General features: G+C 40.6%; 1 long non-coding RNA gene across 1 annotated transcript in view; it reads left to right on the top strand.

Moving 5' to 3' along the window:
- LOC116743257 overlaps positions 1-9,729 on the top strand; it is a 49,510-nt gene extending 39,781 nt beyond the window's left edge. Inside the window, exons 3-4 of the long non-coding RNA XR_004346713.1 lie at positions 8,161-8,408; positions 9,287-9,729. This is a non-coding gene — a long non-coding RNA (uncharacterized LOC116743257). The remainder of the gene's footprint in view (positions 1-8,160; positions 8,409-9,286) is intronic.
- The last annotated feature ends 6,547 nt before the right edge of the window (positions 9,730-16,276 follow it).

Genomic DNA, 16,276 nt, shown 5'->3' with positions numbered 1-16,276 from the left:
GTTGAAGATAGAAGGATGAATAAGATATTGTTCCTATACTTAAAGGGTACAATCAAGTAAATGCTAATAGATATAAATAATAATGCCTTCTAGTCATTGAGGATCTACTGTGTACCAGGCACTGTGCTAAATGCTTTGATTCTACCCCTTAAACATTATGCTTTGCAACTCTATCCTAATATTTAATTGGGGCTAGTGATGCCAATTACAGAGAAGGGTTTGGGGTCAGAGAGATAAAGTGAGCTGATGTCAATCACCTGGGCAGAATGTTATGGAAAAGGGGTCAAGCTCAGTCTGACTCTAAAGCTTACCCTGTTTCTTCTGTACAATAATATAGAAGCCTGTTGTTTAGTAAAGTTTTATCATCAGTAAGGAACAAGTTCTCTTATACCAGCTGTATTGTTTCAGAAGCTCTAGTGATAGACAGTATAGGAAAGCACACAGGCCCCATGATAGGCAGCTCAGAAAGAAGGTGCATATTAATTAAGGTAGATTCATTGCTGTAACAAACAAATCTGAGTAAAGAATGTAGAATGGCTCAAATACAATAGAAGTTTACTTCTCACTTATATAACACCCTAAAGGGTTTGATTGGAGGCTCCTAGTGGTGATTCAGAGACCCAGGCTCCTTCTATCTTGTGGCTCTGCTGTCCTCCCCATGTGGCTTCCAAAGTGGTTGTACTTGTTGCATCAGGCTAGTGGATGGAGAAAGAACACGGATTACTGTGCATGGGAGTTTCATGGGCCAGACCTGTGAGTGCCACTCAGCCCTCACAATCCACCAATTAGAATTCAATTTTGTGGCTATAACTAACTACGAGGGAGCTGGGAAGGGAGGTCCAGCTGTGTGCCCAGGAAAGAAGAGGAAAATGACTACCAGTCACTGCCACAAGATGGTCTTGCTGCACCTCAGTACCAAAAAGCATAACTAACTCGGCAGCACCACTGTGTCCCATGAAAGAGAACATGCTATTTTGGTTATAGCCTCAGCATAGTGGCCCAGGAGTTCTGGCTGGAGGATTTTGTGGAGAAAAGTAGGGAAGAGGTTTCTGAAGGAGAGAGAAGGAAAGGTGAGCACAGGAGAGATTCAGCACCACTCACATTTCTAGAGTCCTCCTCTCATCTCCAAATTTACGCACTCTTATTGGCATTTAATCGGTGATGTTTCTGCATCTGACCCAGCATCTCAGTGGGGCATGGGGAGTGTCTTCTTGAGTAGATTGCTGTGGACTGTACAGAGTGATGGAAGGCCACTGGGACCTGGGCTCTCATTTTACGACCTAACGTTCACTTGGCCTTTCAGGATCAGACACACAGGACTCGGCAGTCAGCAGGTTAGGGTGGCAGAGGGATGAAGAAGTTGATCATTGGAGCAAAAACAGAACACATTATTTTTCCTTTTCCCCAGATCTCTTTCCCTCATTTCTCTTCACTGAACATGAATTTTCTCTGAGAAAATAATTGTGCAGATCTCATACCTCATGGATTCATCATCCAAGTTACGGAAAATGTCATCTAGGGACATGCTGTACAGAAGCTCCATGGGGAGAAGAGTTACAGCACCAGCCCCTGGGCACAGCCAGGAAGGGGTGACATTATTTGGGTCCCTTTTGCTTCTCCTTTCATTATGTGTCCCAGAAAGGTGCCTTCCTCTCTCTCGACTGGAAAAGTATCTGATGAAAGAATCTCTATAAGTTCTTAGCTGTTACGTGGGGGTGGGTATTGGATTGTGTTGAGCAGCTCTTCACACATCTTCAGAACAAATCCCCAGTGACAGGATTTCTTGCTCCTCAGTGACCTGCTGGGGCTCAGAGCCTGGGCAGAGTCTTCTAGGTGCTCTCCAGAAGCTACAAATGTCTTGAGATTCATATTCTTGAGATCAGTTTTTTTTTTTTTTTTTCCAGTGACATTCAGTGATTTTATCCGAGCCCTGAGTCGGGTTTATTTTCCTATATACATGGAACAAATCACTGAATCAATGTGAAAAAGTTCTCTGCTACCCCAAATCATTTCCTTTATAGGTCTGAAATTCTCATCTGTAGACAATGTACTGAGTTAAGCACCTGGTAAATTATGATTATTCAGTGGAAGTGGTGCTAGAGTTGGAGCATTTGATCTACACTCAACAATGAATCCAGAGGTTCTTAACATTTTTGTGTTCTAGGCATTAACAGATTGACAGCACACTGCAAGAGACTGAGGGTCTCCCAACAGCACAACAAGCAAGCAGCAAGTACAGTGCAATTGCTGTCGCAGTGTAGTGATGCTTCAAGGTGTCCAGGAAAGCCTTCCCCTTTCTCACACTGCTCACTAGTTTGCTCCAGTGGTGTTCATTTTGGTGGACTTATTGCTTGCCCTTCTCTCATCTACTTACAAGGCAAACTTCTTGTGTTCTAGTGAGCAGTCTTTATTTGGATCCAGATAGATTATGTTCCTCACCTCTTATTCACAGCAAATTGTCTTCTACTCTATAAAATTTAAATTAAACTATGACAGTACATCCATGTAAGGCCCACAGTGACTGAGAACCAGTTTAAGAAAGGGTTGAATATACAAAGAGGAACACGGAATAGCTAAGCAGTAGCACAAGGCGACTTTGTACTATAGAGGGTGTTGTGGGTTGATTGTGTCTCCTAAAAAGATATGTTGAAGTCTTAACCCGCAGTACCTGTGAATGTGACCTTATTTGGGAATAGAGCCTTTGCCAATGTAATCAAGTAAAGATGAGGTCATCCTGGATTATGGTGGGGCCTTAATTCAATGACTGGTGTCCTTATAAGAGGAAGCAGGTTTGCACACAGGGACACAGAGACATACAGGGCGAGTGCCATATGGCTGCAAGCCAAGGAACGCCGAGGAATGGCAGCAAGCACCAGAAGGAACGGATTCTCCCTTGGAGGCTCCAGAAGGAACCAACCCTGCCAACACCTTGATTTCAGACTTCTAGACTCCAGAGCTGCGAAAGAAAAATATTCTGTTGCTTTAAGCTACTCAGTTCGTTATGCTTTGTTATGACAGCCCTATAGGAAATGAACACTTAGGGTAATATTGAAATGTCTTCTATGCTGCAGGTGTGCCTGGTATTCATGGAAACCCTGGAAATGTCTGCCGGTGGGAAAATGATTTTGGTGTAATACTGCCCCCTCTTAGAGCTAAGACAACCAGCCCTCTCTTTCTCTCTCTCCCTTCCCTCCTTCCTTCTCTATTTCTCCTAGAATCTTAAAGGTCACTCACTGGCAAAAGCATCACAATGATACATGTACTTTCTTTAAAAATGTGTGTTGACAGGGGCCTATGTTTTTCTCTTTCTTTTTCAAATGCTGAAATTTTTAGTGAGCCCTTTCTTGTCAATACTGCAGGGCTTCAATCAAATAGCACTTGAAGTCTTTCAAAGGCCTACAAGATTGAAAAAGATTCCAGCCTGTTCGAATGGGGAATAATAGGTTTCACACACCCTCCTGATTCCTATAAATATCTCCCTTCCCTTGCTGGCTAGAGCTCTGAAAGAGAAGGGGACCTGGGCTCAGAGGAGATGCGGGGGGCTTGGCAGTACAGGGCGGCACGAAGGAGAGGACCTGGCATTTTGTGGATTCTGTCGGTTTACTGATTATCCCAGAACCATCTGTTGAATCCAGGGTGCCTGTTAAAGTCACCACAGCAGTCCCACTGCTGCCTTTGATATTTACAATTGAGGAGGTTGAGGTAAACCCAGTCCAATCAATAAGCATGTGGTACTTTAATCAAATAAGGATTAAGGGCAAGCAAAGACAATAATAGTACCTTTACTGATTTCTGGGAGATAATTAAATCAGACTTACAGCACAGGGAGAGAAAGGGTATTATAAGTTTATAAAAGAGAAGACCTTAAATTCTGCAACATTAAGTTAATGCTCTGCATCAACAAAGTGAAGAAATCCCCTCTTTGCTGGGTGATGTAGGGGAATCAGGGTAGTAAGTAGCTATTAAAAGAGATAGCAAGGGTGAACAATGAAATACCCTCAGCCATTTGAGTATAATAATCTACAAATATATTGAATAGTTGGATGAAATGTTCTTTAAACTTGCTGCATAAAGTACAAAATTTTTCAACACCGGGAGGTGACTCATTTCTTCACTATTGGAATTCTCACTGAAAAACCCTGTTGAGAATTTTAATTGATATTCCATTGGAGGTACTAATGAAATTTCAGAACATATTGCTAGGTATATGTGTGTGTGTATCATGCCTGAAAAAGATGTTTTCTCAGCTCTTGTCATTTCCCTGGAGAGAGCTCATGGTAGCCTTCCTGCTTGGAAATTCAACTTCCCTGGATCCTCTTTACTCGTCGATCAACTGGATGCATCTATCCATATATACTAATTGCCCCAAATGTAAATAATATATTTGATGTGTGTTCCTACTCAGTGTTTATTTCATCAGTAACTGTAATGGTCAGAGTCCTTGGGTTGCAGGCAACAGAAACTGACTTTGGGCAATTTAAGAAGGGAATCTCCTGGAAATTGACCAGGAGCTCAGCAAATCGATTGGAAGGCTGAGAACAGGGTTTGGCAATAGTCATTTCTTAAGGTTGCTCTGAAGGGCTCAGAATGTTTCCAGGCAAGGAACAGCCATGTCAGGGAACCAGAGCTGGAAAGAATGATTTCAAGCGTTTCCTCCAGCCCAGCATCTCTCACATAAGACGTAAATCCTGGAAGACAGCAGCTGATTCCCTGGGCTTCTGACTCTTCTGAGAAAGTGTGAGGAATGCTGTTTTATTTGACTTTCCTAGTGGGAGGCAGGCACTGGATTTACTGTTCCACTAAACCAATACTACTGGAAAGATGTAATTCCCCAAAAGAAAATTCGTATTTTATAGAAAGGATAAGTGGATATCGAGCTGCCAAAAATAGTAAACACACATGCACACAGCTATCTACTGAAATAGTTTATACCTATGTATTTATATTTGATTGATTTTATATATATGCATTTGTGTATATACACAGATATTTGCCACTTTTTAACGGTACCTTGCAATGGTAGTGCTTAATTAATACTTCACAATCAAAGTTTTACAGATTTGATGTAGATTTTTGAAGGCTATGAAACACTCCTTTGATGATTCTCTTCTGGAAATAATTTTCCCTAATCTGAATGACTTCTTTAGGGTCTAGCAGAGAAGAAATGAAGGTAAAATGTACTGAATCAAAAGCACATCTGTAGATTTATGGGGTGCTTCAGTAGTGACTTGGAGATGAACAGATCATTAATTTGATAATTGTTGAAAAGGTAGATGGAAACACATAGAGAGAGAGGGGTTGAAATTACTGGACCACTGGCTTTTTAACATATGCAGGAAAGGGATCAAAAGCATGGAGGGGTATGGCTTATGATACAAAGCAGGTGGTTGGAAAGGAAGAGGAGAACGAATATGTAATCATCTAGTCTAGGTCATTTTTAAGACTTGTGAAGCTAAACTAAAAATTATCAGATTTTATACTTGACGAGTATATCCTTTGTCTTGATTTTGTTCCTATAAGAAGGAGTTAGTTGTTGTTTAGCTATATTTATGGGTAAACATCTTCATCAAATTCAATATAGATACTAAAATTTTATGTAATTAAAAAAGTAGGGTTATCACATTAAATTTATAGACAAATACAGTTGAGTTCTCTCTTTTAAAAAAATGCTTACTATTAAGTGATATTCTAGCATTTTGAAAACACTGACATCTGTGATCAAAAATCCTGAGTCTAAGTTGTTATGTTTTGAATCAATTTTTTTTTTTTTTTTTTTTTGCGGTACACGGGCCTCTCCCATTGCGGAGCACAGGCTCCGGACGCGCAGGATCAGCGGCCATGGCTCACAGGACCAGCCGCTCAGCGGCATGTGGGATCTTCCCAGACCGGGGCACGAACCCACGTCCCCTGCATCGGCAGGCAGACTCTCAACCACTGCGCCACCAGGGAAGCTCCTGAATTGAGGTTTTGTCAGTGTCTTGACCTGTAAGCACTGATACACATTGTCTGCAAACTAAGTGTTTTCAGTAGAAGAGAGTAGGCATTAACTACTAGTAGAAGTTACTAATAGAGTTAAATATTATTTATTTGGGTGTAACAAAAAAAAATGTGCTTTTCTCTATGTAATTTCCTTTTAAATCCAGTAAAGTTGTGGCTTTATTTTTTCACAATTCTGCCATGCTGGTGTTCAGTTGAGGTTAGTCTCTTTTGTTTTCCTTAGCTCTCCAGTGGTGGGTATTACTTTATTCCCTCCAAGGCTGACTGTGTATGTGAGAATGACAGGGTGGTCGCCACTGGAGACCAGCTTTTGCTTTACTGATATGGGGCTATATGAGCTTGTCAACCATATTAAGCCTAAAACAGGAAGTGGCAGGTAATGTATTTGGTTTCCAAGGTGAAAAGTAAACAGATTCCACATCACTATAATTTGCTTAATGAAAGAATCTTTAGCCATGGCTTTCACATATTTCGGGTAGTCTTAAAATCAGCAATGCATATATAGAAATGTGAGAAGCTCCAGCAAAATCTTAAGCAAGTGTTCTTAACATGGGATTTGTAGTTACCTGGGACCTACAGGAGGTCTGATGGAGAAACTGTTGGACCAGAAGAAGAAGTAGATCATAAGAGAGTGCTTGTACTAGAGAAAGATAAGGTGGGATAATATATTTGGGGGAGGGGAGGGCTGGGCTTCTTGCTCTCAGTTCCTTATATCATCCCACTCCCTCTGTGCTCCGTCCGACTCTTCCCAAATCCCTTAGAAATCTTCATCCATGGGGGTGGTTGCTATAGATGAACTTAAAGGCTTTTCTTCTATTATTCTTACAAAATCTCCCTGGAGTAGGCTAATATTATCACCATTTTACAGATGAAGGAACATATGTCACTAGCCCACAGTTATAAAGAAAATGGCAAAGCAGAGATTAGAAAATTGTTCTGTGCTAAATTACCTAAAAATGATTCACGATATTCATGTGGTTAATCCCAGAGTAAGTGGTGTGAAGGTTCAGAAATATCTGGAAAACTGCACAGCCCCCCGCCCAAGGATTTTTTTTTCTGAAAAAGTTTCAGTGAGAAAAATTCCCAGTGATCTCAGAAAATGAGAAAGAAAAAATATGCCCTCCCCACACTGGTACATTAAAAAAAATGTTTTCATACCTTAATCCAGAGACGGTGGAACATTGGATACTCCTGTCTTGAGATCCAGTATTTTGTAAGGTCCTATATACTTGCCGGAAATAGGTATCTAGGGTCAGGTTTCTGTAGCAAGGAACAGAAGGAGGCGTGGCCACTAGCAGGTGCTAAGATAAACTTGCAGTGTTCGTGCATTATCAGAGCATGTGATGGCTTCTCATCACTGAAGCCAAGATTAGGGTTGGCTGCCGGGCAGTGCCCTGGGGATGTATCCTTCAGGACACATGTTTGCAACCTTCTTAGGATCCTTCTTCTCTTTTGACTTTTGCTTGTGTCACTTGTCAAAAATCTAGGGCAAGTAAAAGCAGAAGTTAATTTTGTTATATTAGATCTCAGAGAAGAGAGGCTATAATAAACACTGAAGACTACTACGATGAATACTTAGCATGGTATCCTGATTCAATGATTGATTTATTTCCTATTTTAACTCCATCTGGCACTTATGTGAGCTTCATCAAGTCATAAGTCTCCAAGCCTCAGTGATCTCATCTGTAAAACGGAGCCCTTCTTCCTGGGTCTTGACAGGGTGTTTTGAAGGTAAAGATAGGTAAGGGTACTATACACAGTAGAAGCTGGGTCTACACTGAATACTTCGGTCAGACCTACAATTATAACCCAGGTCTTTCAGACCAAGTCTGAATTCCGCCTTTTGGAGTTACATGTTAGAATTACCTATCTAAATAACAACGTAGAAATGTGCAGACAGAACACCTTGTGTTTGGAGCTCAGGTCTGTGGTTTTCATAGTTGGTCATTACTTCAATCTCTCCCAGTTTGTGTGGTTGCCACAGGATCACTGAAAAATGGTATCTCATGCTCTCTGTTTGTAAAAGCATCACTTACCCACCTAGGGCTTAATAAATTGAAAATTTTACTGCTTAGAAAATAATCAGGTGTTGAGAAGCACAAATTGTACGATCATTTTCTGAAGGTTAATAGGCTTTTTCTCTTTCTGTTTTTTCCTCCACAGCATCACCATCTAACATGAGGCCACTTCTCCAGATGAAGGAGAGGTTGAAGTGTCACACCCAGCATGATCAACTAGATGATGGAGAAAAGAGGCATTTGCTACCTGACCTTAATCTCCTGGGCAAGAATGCCTGAATGGGGAAGGCCGAATACAGAGAGACTCAAAGGTGGAGGAAATCAGCAGAGTATCATTTAAAGAGACACAAAGCAGTATGAATGTTGACTCATGACAAAATGGACATCCTCAGGGTACATGCTTATTGGGTTGTATACTGGTTCACTTATTTGTTTAATTCGGAGTAACTGCAAAATGAATATAAACACCTTTAACAAAAGCAGTGTGGTAGAAAAGGAAGCAGGTACATTTTTCAAAACGTCTAGATTTTGTATCACTTAACTTGCTTAACCGAAGTGACAAGGAGAAAGATGATACAAAGTATATGGGAGCTGCAGGATGTTCTATGAAGACAGAGGAGATATGACTAAGAAGGGAATATGATAGCTGACTTCCTCTATTTAAAGGCTTGTCATTGGAAGAAGGATTAGACATATTTTGGTAGGAATGGCAGAGTGGAGGGGTATAAGGACTTGGCTTTGACTTAGTGTAAGGAATGGCTTCCCGATATTTGGAACTTGACAATCATAGGAGCAGCCATGCTTAGCTTCCCATTTCTGGGTCGATGGATAACCATGGGTGTAGAGGGATTCTTGCATTAAACAAGATGACCTCAGTCACCCCTTAATAGGCCTGTTCTGGAGCTTTAAATCACACTGGAGAGGTCTAAAATGATTCTGAAACTTCTTTAAGAGCAGAACTGAAGGAACTTTGGAGCTGCTCAGGCTTTGATAGAATTTGTCCTTCTCGGCAGCGTGCATGTATGTTGTAGGTCTGGGAATGGTTGCTGGTCTGCTTCAGTTATGGACAGCTGGTGTTAGCCAAGGGATGTACTGGATTAGTCGTCCCTAGTAACAATCATATGAGGTGTTTCTGGATTATTAGGTGATATCTTTTATGTTTATTCTTTCAGTTTTATATTTATTTTTCTTTTCCATTCAAGCACAACTTAATGTAAAAGCATTGTGCTTGGGAATCTGCTTCTCAAAATAAACCACTTATTTTTTTCTAGAATCCATTTTGTTGTTTGTATTTGTGGAGTTCAATTGTGAGACATCAATTTATCGTACCTGTGGAAAACTAGCAGAAGGTTCAGAGAAAAGCCATGGAAACGATGAAGAACTAGGAAAATGGAATTCAACCATGTATCCTGGAGAGGTAAGGTCGAGGATAACACTTACACTTGTTTGCATGCCTATTTTCCTAGCACAGATGCTCAGATACCTATGTGTTGATCAACTTATGTACAATTGTGGTCTTCTACTTTATGAAGACTACTGTAGAGGATGTTTTCTGCTGAGACACGGGCATGATCAAGATGGTTACATAGTAGGTACACTAAATTTAACAAATATTTATTGGATTAACTTGAATTCAATGTTAGTTTCAGTATAAGCGTCACAGTGATAGTGAAGGTCATTAAACTAAAATGTGTTCCCAAGGAACACTGTGGCATCTCCATTTGAGAACATCTTTTAAATTGGTTAGCTAATTATCTGTTTAGAATAAAAACAGAGGAGCAATTCTGAGCACTTCATAAGGGCTCGTACAGTTCTTGATTTCACTTGTGCGCTTTGCTTGTGTGTAAGCAAAGCACTAAATCTACAGCACTAACTCCATAACTCAGGGGTAAAATAACGCATACGTACGATGACTAGGTAGAAAGAATCTTCTCATTTGAAATCTTGATTTTTCTCTAATCACAAAGTATATGATAATCCTACTTCTGCACTATCAAATTTTCTAATTAAAGTAATTATCACATATATGCCTAAGAGTGCCCAACATGTATTGCAAACCTATTGTCCCTAGGAAAAATTGATCCTGGGGAAGAGGAGATAGAATAAAACTTTGACTTAAAAAAAAAAGGTAACTACGTGGAGGACATATTGTTCCAGAACAAATAGTGCCAATGGGAATTAAGAGTTTCAAGCTGGAGTATGATTATAATTATACTGTTGGAGGAGCTCTCTGTGCTTTTCTGGCTGATGAGTACTGTAGTAGACGCTTGGTGTTCACCTCTCCAGCATCCATTATCCCCCAGGAAGTTTAGCTGATGCTGATCCTACTTATACCTCCAGGTATGTAATCAGATGGTTCTGATTGGCTTAGTCTAATCTGAATATTTCAGTCTCCCTGTCCATAAGGGAAGAGCATGTAACACAATCAGGCCAGTGAGAATGTGGATTCCAGAAAAGGGCTTCTTTTCCTCTGAATGGTGTGGTGAGGCGATGTAAAGGCTGACACTACTGCAGCCATTTTGCTACTAGGAGGGAGAGCCAAGATCCTGTCAAGATGAAGCTGACTAGCTCTTTGTTCTTCAGTTTCCTCATCTTTAAAATGGATATGATAATAGCACCTTTGTCTGGGTTTGTTGTGAAATTAAATTGTTTAACTTACACATAAGATGCTTAGAATAGGAAGCACCAATAAATGATAGTTTTTATTAGTAGATAGAGTGTATTTCCTCTACTTTAACAAAAGCATCATTTCCCCTCCCTGAGCCTAATGTAATAATTTTTAGGGCCTAAGCTGTCTGGCTAATTGTATTTAATTCCTTATGTTTTTCCCGTCTTAGGTGAGCTCTATACTTAAGTGATCTCTGCACAGAGTTGGTTTTGCCAGTAATAACTTGTCCGTGTCAGCATTTAAATAATGAAACCTTAAGGGCTGGTCCCTAAGTGCCATCTCTGGACTTCTAGTACCTGCAAAATACCTGATCCTTCCTCTCGAGCCCAAAGCTCTGTCCGGGTTTTGCAGAGAAGCAAGAGTTGTGATGCTGTTTCCTAGCAGTGCCCACAGGCAGGATGTGTTGTCAAATGGGAACTAACCTGGGGCATCTGTTGAGCCCAGTTAAGAGTCTGAGCTAATAAGGGTGGCATATGCCTGTGTCTGGGAGGCCAAGAATTGCGCACGCAGAGGCTTCTGTGCTGTTCTTGCTGTCCTAGTAACATTTCTTCCTCTAATATCCATGTTTATTTGCTTATTATTTTAAAGATAACAAGATTTAGCAGAGATAGAGAATAATGGTCAGCATCAATTCTAGAAGCTATAAATAATGGACTTTTCTTTGAAAAGCAACTATTCCATTTTAGTAAGAAATTTGTCAAGTTTTTGGTTAAATTTGACAGAACAAAGACTTGTGATATTTATAGATATTCTTGTGGTGTTTTGGGAGAGACAGATAGGAACTATGTAAAGATACGTACTTTTAAAAGGTCTAAGGCAGGTTACCTATAAGTAGAGGCGTGGGTGGGCAGAGGGTGAGACTTGAAGGAGAACTTCCAGTTTTTACTCTATGTATATCTGTATGGTTTGAATTTTATTTTACAGTGAATTTATGTATTGCTTGTATAATTTTCAGAGTTTAGCTTTAAAATGTCAATAATCCCATCCAAGTTAAGGGTTATATTTTCTATGACTAATTGTTCAGATCAGCTTATTGTAACCATTCCAGATGTTTACACTTGACTCACCTGATGATTCAGATGAATTCAGACTATTAAACTTAAATATTAACTCCTTATGTATGTTTGGAATATTACATAATTTAATGTTTCTCAAAGACTACCTTGCCTATCTCTCTTTTGAGCCCCCGCCCCAAATTTGGGCTGTATTTACATCTGCAATGACTATTTTGCCTGAGAGATTTGTTCTGAGATAAAGCAGCATGTTGGATCTCCTGCATATTTATGACTCTTGGCTTTCACCACTCCTGGTTGCGTGAGAATCATTTGCTCTGTGAACAGAACTTTGCAGTAACCTCACACTCGTGGCGATTAGAGCTTTCTGTTGCCATTGGATCTAGCGCAGCTCATGGAAAGTAGAAATTTCGAGTGAGATGGGCCCAATCTTTCCGTTCATATATGGGGAGAGTTTGGCCCAGGACGCTCAGGGGTTTCCAAGGCCCTGATTACTCTTGGGGGCAGGTTGGGGACCAGGATCCAGGTCTTCTGGTTCCTTCTGCTTCCTGACACGTGATGCGCTGAGTCACCCAGAAGTCAGCCTGCTTGCTTCATTTGCATCCCGGATGCCGGAAACAAAGTTGGACCATGTGGGCCTTGGGAAATCCAGACGATAGGAAGTGAAGTTAGTGGAGTAGAATGTGGTATAAATAAACAATAACATGCAGGTTTAAACTGAGGACTATCTTACCTCTGTGTAGCAGTTTGAAAAGATTATTTCTTTTCTGCTTATGAAAATAATACATGCTCAATTTAGTAAATTTTTGAAAGAAGAAAATCAAAATTACTCTTAACCACTTTGCCAAGAAATGATCAAGATTAATATTTTGGAATCACACACACATATATATGCATAATCAAATCAGATCGTGTTGCATATATAATTTTGTATCTGGGTGTTTTCATTTAATATTATATGATGAGCACTTTCCCATGTCATCGAATGTTCTGCATCAGTATGGTTTTTAAACGGCTAAATACTAGTCTCAGGTGGTTCTTGTTGTTTTAAGTGATGAACCATCAGAACTGGATGATGTGGAATAAATCCTGGTATGTTAAAAGAAAGGGGTGCTAAGGTTTGGTGCTACGATCTGAGGTGTCAGCGTGCAAGGAACGGTGACAGCAGCAGCTGAAAGCTGTCAGTCCTTTGCAGGCAGCAACATGAGGGTGTTTAGTGGCAGGTGACAGGAAGTCAATTCAAAGACACACATTTAAGACAATGTAATAGCTTCTTATTTTGTCCTCCCCCTCAGCATACATTTGTAACACAAAGCACTACTTAGGCCAAACACTGGTCAGTCTAGGCTCCCGCAAGATAACGCCCTCATCTTGGAGGTGACTCAGATACAAAACTGACTCTTCAGAATTCAGGCGCCAATAGTCCGGCCCACTTTGTCCTCTTTAGACATCCGGCCTTTAGACCATGTCGCTGTTCATTACTCTTCCACCAGAAACAGGGCAATTAAAGGCGGAAGGGGTAAAATGTCAAGCAATCCACTTTGTTCCATGTTAATTAGTTTTGCTAAAAGGGTGTTGAAGGATGAGGTAAAGTATTTGAAGGCCTTGCCTTCATTTGCTTCATGTGTTCCCTGTTGCCATGGATAACTGGGAACTTGCAGAGTGGCAAGGACCAACATAACCTGAAAGATGAAAGTCAAATCCAGCATCGAGGTTGGTTTATCACTTGGGGCTGTGGAGCCCTACGTGATTCGAGAGGGCTCCTCTTCTGAAAAGTCCTGGAAGAATGGGGCTGGGACAGAGATGAAACCCAGCCTCCCTCTAGTGCTCTGGATGCGGTAATGCCTTTCCTTCCCTCTTTCCTCATTTCCCCAGATTTCTAGTATATTTGATCATTAAAGAAGTGAATCATACCTCTGTTCTAATGAGTTAAACAGAATTCAGGTAGGGAGCACAGTACTTCAGGTGAAAAGAGAGTTTATGTAATGATTCCAGGAAATGTTCCTAAGACTGATACATACTCTCAACGTACTGAGAGCAGTAAAGATGCAGCGTCTTTTGCTTGCTTTGTGTTTTCATTGTGGGTTGGGTTGATGAAGCGTCTGTTGCCAAGCAGGCTATGGTTTCCTCCTGTGCAGAAGTGCCACATTTGCAGCTCTTGGTGAGGGATGAGCTCGGAATGTGATTTCTTCCTTTTTCCCCCAGCAATTTTCTGCCTGCCTGCATAAAATGCTAATGAACATCTCACACATGACAGAGCAATGAGATGTATCCTTATTTTACAAGTTCTGGCAGATTCGACTTTACAAAGTCTAAGTCTTTTTTAAAAATTTTTAAAGGTTTTTGGTTGCATTGGGTCTTTGTTGCTGTGCATGGATTTTCTCCAGTTGCGGCGAGTGGGGGCTACTATTAGTTGCAGCGCGTGGGCTTCTCATTGCTGTGGCTTCTCTTGTTGCGGAGCACGGGCTCTAGGCGCACAGGCTTCAGTAGTTGTGGCACGTGGGCTCAGTAGTTGTGGCACGTGGGCTTAGTTGCTCTGCGGCATGTGGGACCTTCCTGGACCTGGGATCGAACCCATGTCCCCTGCATTGGCAGGCGGATTCTTAACCACTGTGCCAGCAGGGAAGTCCCACAAACTCTAAGTCTTAATGTGACGGTGACAAGACACTTCCAGCACACCCTTCTCCCATCTCCTTCAACTTTGCACTCCGGATGTTCCTCTCCCCACGCTGAGCTGATGTGTTGTGTCTCTGATTTGCAGTAAGCTCTATATTGCCGTGTCATCTCTGCATCTCATCCTTTCCCACCATGCCTCTGTGTCCAAGTCGCTGGGAAAAGTCTAGCTCCGGCAAAGTTAAGTCTTGAACTTCAATCTCAGACCAAGTCAGGTATTGATTATCAGTTGTTAGCGAGTAGCATCAAACCACATTTTATTTATTTCTTATTTTAACTAGTTGGGGGTGGGATGGGGCACAAATAGGGAGCTGAACAAGCTTATGGGCTGCAGGTTAAATGCTTAGATGATTTTATAATTATACCATCAAGTAAGTTTACTTGTGGGGGACTGAAGGACTTGGCTGATTGATGATGCCAGTGGAGAGCTTAGTTTGGGGCACGGTGATCTTTCTTTGTGGAACTGATTGCTCTGGTAGTCTCGCCACATCTGCAGGAGGGCCACTCACAGATTCCACGAGTGACAAAAGTGTGCATGTGCCTGAGGCACAAAGGATGCAACCTCGCTAACTGCAGAGACAAATAGAGATGTTCCTCTGGGGGAAGTCTTCTGTCAGAGGAGGAGCCCAAGCGTGTGAAGTTGGGGTTCATCCTGTTTCCTGTTTGCAACCCAAGGCTGCCTGTGGCATTTGGGCACATTTTTTTTTTTTTCAACTGTAAAAGAATTAGAGAGACCAGAGAAGACAGAGACGGATTTTGTAAATGCGGTAAAACTTAGAAAGATCCAGGGCAGAGAAAAAGATGGGCCTGGGGATACATTCCCCAGCATGAATTCAGCTTGTCCAGAGTCCCCTGGTTCTGAGGTTTAATTCAGCCTCTGTGTTTCCTTATTTCTGTTCCATCTTCACCTTATGCTCTCCTTGTTCATCTTCTCAGTGAACTCAGAAATTCTAGTTTATGATAGTAAGGTTACTATCAAAAAGTCCATGGCTGCAAACTGTACCAGCTAGACAGCCCTTTGATCGATAATATACCCAGAAAAAAGATGTGTTTCCTCTTTTGTTCCTCTTAGTTTCTGTCATACAGAAAAGAAGCTGAAAGATGCCACAACTGGATAAATAACTTAGGAATAAACGTGCTCTGCTATAGACCTGATCTCAGAATAGCCTAGGGTAGTGAACTCAAAATAATTATAAGTATTAAGAAAGTTGAGTTGGAAAGATCCTTACTTTTTCTGAAAGAGCTTCAATATTTAGAAAAAATTTAATAAATTAGCATTTGTAGTTGGAATAGCAAAGGCCAAGAAAGTTTGATTGAACATTATGAAGGTGTGAAGAATATAGATGGGGTTGACATGCACGTGCCCAGTCTAGGAACACCTGGCAGGAGGTGGAACTGGAAGCTTATGAATCTCACAGAAGAATAAGGATATAAAATATAAACAGATTCAAAAAAGGCTTAGATAAATAACAGTCATGGTTATAAAGGAAGTGGTGAGACCCTGGAGGGTGCATTTCCACCTTTGTTTTTAATATTCTAAATATTATTTTGAACTAATTAAAAAAACATTCTTTTTAAAAAAAAATGTATATATATATGTATAACTGAGTCACTTTGCTCTACATCAGTAATTAACACAACACTGTAAATCAACTATACTTCAATTTAAAAAAAAGAAAAAAAGAAAAACGTTTCCAATTTTACATTCTATTATTAGAAAAAAAAAACATGGAGAGTTAAAAAAAACAATCTGGGCAACATAAAAAGGAAGAAGAAAATAAGGATTAATTATAGTCTCACTTGACAGAATTTTAAACATTTTTAATATATTTTCTTTCACTTTTCCACACTATTTAAAAATTATTTCACATAGTTATGAGTTTGCAGTTTCGCATTCTTCTTTTATA

Source organism: Phocoena sinus, chromosome 18 (genome assembly GCF_008692025.1).
Source record: "Phocoena sinus isolate mPhoSin1 chromosome 18, mPhoSin1.pri, whole genome shotgun sequence".
Lineage (NCBI taxonomy): Eukaryota > Metazoa > Chordata > Mammalia > Artiodactyla > Phocoenidae > Phocoena > Phocoena sinus.
This window is presented reverse-complemented; position numbering and strand designations above follow the sequence as displayed.